The sequence below is a fragment of the Anguilla rostrata genome, unplaced genomic scaffold, assembly GCF_018555375.3.
Source record: "Anguilla rostrata isolate EN2019 unplaced genomic scaffold, ASM1855537v3 scaf0184, whole genome shotgun sequence".
NCBI lineage: Eukaryota > Metazoa > Chordata > Actinopteri > Anguilliformes > Anguillidae > Anguilla > Anguilla rostrata.
The window spans coordinates 3951-11575 of NW_026985739.1; the positions used below are offsets into that span (position 1 = coordinate 3951).

Genomic DNA, 7625 nt, shown 5'->3' on the forward strand with positions numbered 1-7625 from the left:
GTGTGGTGGTATATGAATGTGGTGTGTGTTTTGTACTGAGTGTATGTATCTTGTGTGTGCGTGCATGTGTGTGATTGTGTTGCCATGGTTTGTGTGTGTGTGTGTGATTGCGTGTGTGTGTGTGCACGTGCATATTTGTGTGTGCGCGCACATGTGTGTGTGTCTCTACTCCAGTTCGCAGAGGACACTGAGGAGTTCCACACATTAAATCCAGCACAGAGGGGTTTGTGTTGAGTGAAGTGTGTGTGGAATCTGTGCAGGAGGGTCATGTGTGTCAGAGTCAGAGACCTGTAGAAGGACAGAGTGCCCGGGGAAAGGTCCACACACACTCCTACCCTGTACACACACACTCCTCTTTGGGCGGTAGGGGGAGGGGGGTTTATCAGAGTCACCGAGTTCAAAGCACCGGCAGACTCCAGGAGTTTTTAATTCGTCCAAACATACTGTCAGAACGCCCTCCTTTCCTGCTGATTCCTTTATCTGTCACTGCTATATGAACCTCTCCCCCCTTAGACACACTGAACTCAGCCTCCCAGTAACAGCGCTCACACACACTCTCTCTGCACACAACCTGGGGCCAGCCCTCAAATCTCTCTGGATGATCAGGATATGGCTCCACTCTCCCCCATGTGTGTGTCACCCTCCTGTTCCCCTCAGACAGAGACAGGTTTCTGTTCACTGTGTTTGGATCCAGTGTGAGCTGACAGCCGTCTGCACACCAGAGACATTAATGAGATTAAATATCACTATTAATATTCACCTTATTATGTGTGTGAGAGAGAAAGGACTGTCATAGTACCTCTGTGTGTGTGTTTGTGTACATGTGTGTTTCTGTTTGTGTGTTTATGTGTGTAAGAGAGAAGTCTCTCTCTCTCTCTCTCACACACACACACACACACACACACAGCAGAGTGTGTATCTATGGAAAGTGTTCTGTGTCGATACAGACTCACATTTCCTGGGTCCTGGTTTGGTCCTGTTCTCTCCTCCATGGTCCACACTGTAAGAACAGCAGAACAGAATTCTGAATTTTAACCATCCTTTATTTCCACTCTCAACACACCAATGACATCACATATATAAAAACAAAGGCACAATAAAACACAAAACCATGATCATATGAGAAAAAAAAATCTGTCAGAAAGGAAACTTATTCCATTCACTCACCCTGTACCATGTGCAAAAATAGCTCCCCTCCCTCCACTGAACATAAAACACCCTTATAACACACACACTCTGAAACACACTCAGGGTCTCCATTGCTTTGTAATACTGAAACTCCACCATCACTGTGTCCCTGATCAAACCCCTAACACTCTCACTCCTGAGTCTCCTGGTGATGTGTCTCAGGTCCAGCTCTCTCAGGTGTGTAGTGTGTGTGTGTGTGTGTGTGTGTGTGTGTGTGAGGTGCAGTGTGGAAACTCTCTGTACTTACAGCAGTGTGAGTGTGTCCAGTTTAGCAGCAGACAGCGCTCTCACTCCTGAGTCTCCTGGGTGATTGTGTCTCAGGTCCAGCTCTCTCAGGTGTGTGTGTGTGTGAGGTGCAGTGTGGAAACTCTCTGTACTTACAGCAGTGTGAGTGTGTCCAGTTTAGCAGCAGACAGCGCTCTCACTCCTGAGTCTCCCGGGTGATTGTATCTCAGGTCCAGCTCTCTCAGGTGTGAGGGGTTTGAACACAGAGCTGAAGCCAGAGAATCACAGCCTCTCTGTGTGACTCTACAGCCTGACAGCCTGCAGAGAGGACACACACACCTTACACACATTAATATAAACTAACAGGGCTGTGTGTGTCAAACACATAGCAGTGTGTTACACACCTTACACACATTAAAATAAACTAACAGGGCTGTATGTATCAAACACATAGCAGTGTGTTACACACCTTACACGCATTCATATAAACTAACAGGTCTGTGTGTGTCAAACACATAGCAGTGTGTTACACACATTAATACAAACTAACAAGGCTGTGTTTGTCAAACCCCATCTACAGCTCAATATAAAATAACAGGGCTCTGGAATTAATCATGACTATTAAAGAAAATGACCAGTTAAACTAAATTTGAACAGATTCAATTAATTTTCATAATTTTGAAGAATGCATGAATAGAAACGATTTGACAAAAAAAAGTTTTTTCCCCAACTGATGTCAGATTTAAAGTGTGTTTCCACCAAGAGGAAGAAAAATAACTCTATTGTCTATTTTAACATTAAAAACATTAGTAATATCAGTGCTATATTTAGTCATTATTAACATTAGTGCTGTATTGTGTCACATTGGAACCCTTTTTGATTGAAGGGGTTTGTGTTTGTACTCACCCAAGTCTCTGCAGTTTACAGTGTGGGTCTTCCAGTCCAGCAGAGAGCGCTCTCACTCCTGAATCCTGCAGCTCATTGTCTCTGAGCTCCAGATCTCTCAGCTCTGAGTGAGGAGAGCGCAGGACTGAGGCCAGAACACCACAGCAGCCCTCTGTGAGATTACACCAACCCAGCCTGTGGAGAGACCACACACACACACACACACACACACAACCACACATGCACACACACACAGACACACACACACACACTGACACACACACACACACACACACACACACACACACACACACACACACACACACACATACATACACACACATACACACACACACACACACACAACCACACTCAAAACACAAGCGCGCACACACACACACACACGCACATACACACACCACACATATAACAAACATATGTATACACAAACACACACGCACAACACACAAACAGCAACACACACAAACACACACATACACAACACACAAACATGCACACGCATAAGTATAACACACACATAACACACATACGTATACACACACACACACACAACCGCACACAACACACATACACACACACACAAGCACAACTGAAATTCACTGCTAAATGTCACACTGTGCACCTTGGCAGCAGATAAATGTGGAATTTCCTATTTGTACAGTATGTGCATTCCTGGGATGTACACAGTACACACAAAAACAGGAAGAGTTTTATATTAATTACATTCATAAAGTATTCTGACTAATCCACAAAAAAAAAAAGGTTATCACTTGGCTCAATTAACAAAAAATAACAAAAAATAAGGAGCCAATTCATCTCTTGTTTATGGTTATACACTTTGTTGTACGTCGCTCTGGATAAGAGCGTCTGCCAAATGCCTGTAATGTAATGTAATCTCAAGGTTGGTGGCTTCCTGCAAGAATTTCATTAACAAAACTGTTCCATGTTGCGATGATATCACATGGGACACAACATGATTGCAAACATATTTCATTTGCAAACACAAGAAACAGCACTAGTATGATCACTATGGTGTGCTTTACCTCACCTTCAGTCTAAAAACATCTTTATATTTTAAAAACATTCAATCTTCATCTAATAATGTAACCAAGGCGGCAAATGAAATACACTGCATCGCCATCTGCTGGCTGCAGAGAAACACCACAACTGATTATTGCCATTGACTGGTACTACAGGTATATGGAGGACCAAAAATTTAAAAATAATAAATAAATAAATGACTCAATAAATGAATAAATGTATAAATAAATAAATACAAAAGCAAGAAAATGTAAAAATAAATGAATGTACACAAAAATAAATTAATAGACAAAATCTGACAAATGGGTATTTGCATTTATTTCCATGATTTATTTCTTGATTCATTCATTTCTGTGGATGTTCATTTCCATATTTATTTATTGCTTGATTCATTTATTTCTGTATATATTTATTTCCTTATTTATGTTTTGATTAATTTATGTCTGTATATATATATATATCTGTATTTATTTCTGTATTTTTTCATCCATATGTTAATGAGGGGGCTGTCAATGAAAATATGTCATAGTGTCACAAAATTTCCATTGGTTGATAATTAAAATTTTCACGCAAGTCCGAGTTCTTCTTGTCATTCGTTCTATTCTTGTCATTTTGCGATTAGCCTATATGGAATTGACGATGAGAAAGTAATCAAACAGCAAATTGTTTACAACGTGTGCATGTTTTCTGCTGTTGTTGCCAGTTATATTGGAAATGTGAACGCATTCTGTCGCCTCGGATGTCAAGACATGAAAGTGAATGTTCGCATAAAAACATAATGAATGTGTTTGAGAGGATATATAAAACAGTTACAATCTGACTATTGGCCTCAACTACCAACGACAGTTTTGCTTGACAACGGTAAAATATGCTCAAACGGTTGCAGAAGAATATTTAAATTCCAGGTGATTAAATCGATAAAAATCAATAAATACAAAAGTAACCATATACAGTCATTGTTGGTAGCCCGTTGTATATAAGTGGAATAAACCCCTCCGGGCTGTCCCGGTTATTAGAAAATAATGTAGGCTACTTCGGTGGTAGTATGGGGTTACAGAAGAAATCATAGGACAGATGGACCGACGACAACGTCGCTTTTTTCATACGTCAGTGGGCTAATTTGCCTAATCTTTGCGGGACTTTAGACAGACGACCATGGGCTGAAGGAACCTTTTAGTTCCTTGAAAAGTAGTTCCTAGGACTAAAACGTGGCTTAAGAGGCCTAGCTTCCAGGCCTAGGGGAGGGTGCTTTTAGATGGTGTTTGGGAGCGCGGCTATGGACAGTACGGTGGGTTGGTGCCAGTTTTGTTTGGAGAAGCTAAAGGTGCATATAATGACCTTGTGCTTTATATAGCAATGAGGAGTCTCCTTTTGTTCCTGCTATATAACAACCCTGTGCTCTATATAACAGTGAGGAGTCTCCTTGTGTTCCTGCTATTTAATGAACCTGTGCTCTGTGCAGCAGTGCGGAGACTCCTTGTGTTCGTGCTATAAAATGACCCTGTGCAACTTCTACTCTCTGCCTAGCAAGATAAGTAAAGTAAACTGCTGTAGAATTTAAACGTACTGAAATCCAGACTTTAGCTTTGGATTGGAACCACAGAAGAGTGACAAAACTAAGTGATGTAACATTGCACCTAAACAGCAGTTTGCATGTTGATCAGATTGACCGAAGATGTACACACATACCCTATCGACCAATAGTTGATTTTACCAACAGTAATAATATCTGATTTTATGCTCAATATCTTCAGAAATGCCACAACCCTGTATCACACACAGGTGTGTAATGATGAAGGAGTACAACTCATCTTCATCACAAGGTCAGCATGAGAAAGAGAGTGGGGTATAAGTTAGAGCTGCCGCGGTATTGATTTATTTCCTTACCGCAAAAAACAGCATATTTCAATAACAATACAGCATCTTCCTATAATAAAATATTTCCAAATTAGAACACCTATTTCTACTGAAGTGAACTGAGTCGAAGCTTACGCTGTATCAACGAGTGAGTGCACAAGCGCAACGTCACCTCACTTGGCAACCTTCGTTGCTACTGCCATCTAGCAAAGATTCTGACAAATTACACTTTTCGTCCTCTCAATCAGTAATGCGGGAGACACATTTCCCTGTATTGTTTCATTATACCAGCGTGTTTTAGCGCGTTTGTACAGAAACTCAGAACCTATCAATAAAATGGTTTAGCTAGTTCTCAGCATAATGACCGATTCAAAGACTAAACAAACTCACCCGATACTATCTTCAAATGCTAGATCCATGCTCAAGAAAAGTAATTATACATCCTCTCAAAAAGCTTTTATTAACAAACTTTTGGTATCCTAGCATGCACTCTGGGTGGCACTGTCTTCCTTCCCCGACGGTCTGACCCTCCCCTCACTGATAAAAACTAGACCCTACAGTGTCGGATTACTTGCGTCGCCATGGATGTCGCTTGCCGTAAAGAAGTTAACTAGATGTCGTAACACTTAGATTTGGAGCTCCAGCTCTTCCACACCCCAACTAATAAAAAAGTCCAAATGGCGGGCAAACAATATGGCGGACATAGGTGCTCCAAATGGCAAAGTTGTAGAGCCCCTTCAGATGCATCGGTCGATGAAGTTTTGTGTTGATCTGACTTATGGTGTGGGAGTTATGGCCTTTTAAACATGACCCTTTGTTATAGCGTCACCATCTGGCCGACATACATGATTTTTAGTGCCTGAGTAGTGGGGGGCCATGGGAACCCACCTATCAAATTTGGTTAGTCTACTATTTATGGTTGCTGAGCCTCAGACATTTCAGCAGAGAAAGCTTCCATGCCCCAAGGAAAAAGTTAAAATGGCAGCCAAACAATATGGCAGACATAGGTGCTCCAAATGGCAAAGTTGTAGAGCACCTTCAGATGCATCGGTCGATTAAGTTTTGTGTTGATCTAACTTATGGTGTGGGAGTTATGGCCTTGTACGCAAAACCCTTTGTTATAGCGCCGCAATCTGGCCAACATAGGTGATTTTTAGTGCCTGAGTAGTGGGGGCCATGGGAACCCACCTGCCAAATTTGGTTGCTCTAGGACATATGGTTGCTGAGCCTCAGACACTTTTAGCGGAGAAAAATAATAAGAATAATCCTAACAAAAACAATAGGGTTCCACCAGCTTCGCTGCTTGGACCCCTAATAATAATAATCCGAACAAATACAATAGGGTTCCACCAGCTTCGCTGCTTGGACCCCTAATAATCCGAACAGATACAATAGGGTTCCACCAGCTTCGCTGCTTGGACCCCTAATAATCCTAACAAAAACAATAGGGTTCCACCAGCTTCGCTGCTTGGACCCCTAATAATCCGAACAAATACAATAGGGTTCCACCAGCCTCGTTGCTTGGACCCCTAATTATTTTAAAAATTGCATTGCATTTATTTCAGATCACAACTGTTACAAGTAAAAATTGGAACATAAATAATTAGCCTAAAATAAACAGGAAAAAAACAAAACCCAGCGGTGAAGCAGTGATCAGCTTGACTCTGCGGTGGACATGACGTGATTGCGTTACCACGGTAATGCAGTAACCGCGGCAGCTCTAGTTTGCCGGCCACTGACCTGTGTTCAAAGCCTCTCTAACTACTCTGAGAACACTGTCCTCTAGCTGCGCTTCTCGCAAGTTTTCTCGGGTGAACTGTTCTAGCTGACCCGAATTGAGATGAGTTGCAAAAGCATACAGCTCAGGAACACCTTCTGCTGGAACACCTAGTTTGTCTGCCAAGTGCCTATCACCCTGTGAAAAGTTTCTCCACGTCTCAGTGTCCAGTTCAATCCAGTTTCGGGAAAGCAAATCAGCCTCAACATTGACCTTCTCAGGGCGATATTTTACTTCAAGATCGTATGTGGCTAGGGCAGCAAGCCACCTATGCTCTGTAGCAAGTTTCCCGGTCATCAACACGTGATTGCGTTTCTGCGGTAATGCAGTAACCGCGGTAGCTCTAGTGTAAGTATGGATTTCATTAGAGTGCAGAGCAGGTAGTGAATAATGGGGATGGATGAAGACTGCAATATGTGACAGAAGTGAATCTAGAAGTCGGTGAAAACCTGGAAATTAAACTCAATACAACTCAATGTAAAGTTCTACATGTGGGAAATAAAAACATAAGGTTAGATTATTTTATGGGAGGAACGACATTGGAATGTGTTCAATTTTGGGAGTAATAGTTGATCAAAACCTTTCAGGTTCTAGGTACTGTGCTGTTGCAGTAAAGAAGCCAACAGGATGC

General features: G+C 41.8%; 1 long non-coding RNA gene across 2 annotated transcripts; it reads right to left on the minus strand.

Annotated features, from left to right (window-relative positions):
• Positions 1-414: 414 nt before the first annotated feature.
• Positions 415-2587, minus strand: LOC135246327 (uncharacterized). Of its 2 annotated transcripts, XR_010327618.1 has the most exons (4): positions 2320-2587; positions 1570-1731; positions 954-1000; positions 415-711 (listed from the first exon to the last, which is right to left on the minus strand). It is a non-coding gene; the product is annotated as an uncharacterized LOC135246327 (long non-coding RNA). The 2 variants fall into 2 exon arrangements; XR_010327617.1 differs by lacking the exons at positions 1570-1731; positions 2320-2587 and adding an exon at positions 1436-1556.
• Between the last annotated feature and the right edge of the window lie 5038 nt (positions 2588-7625).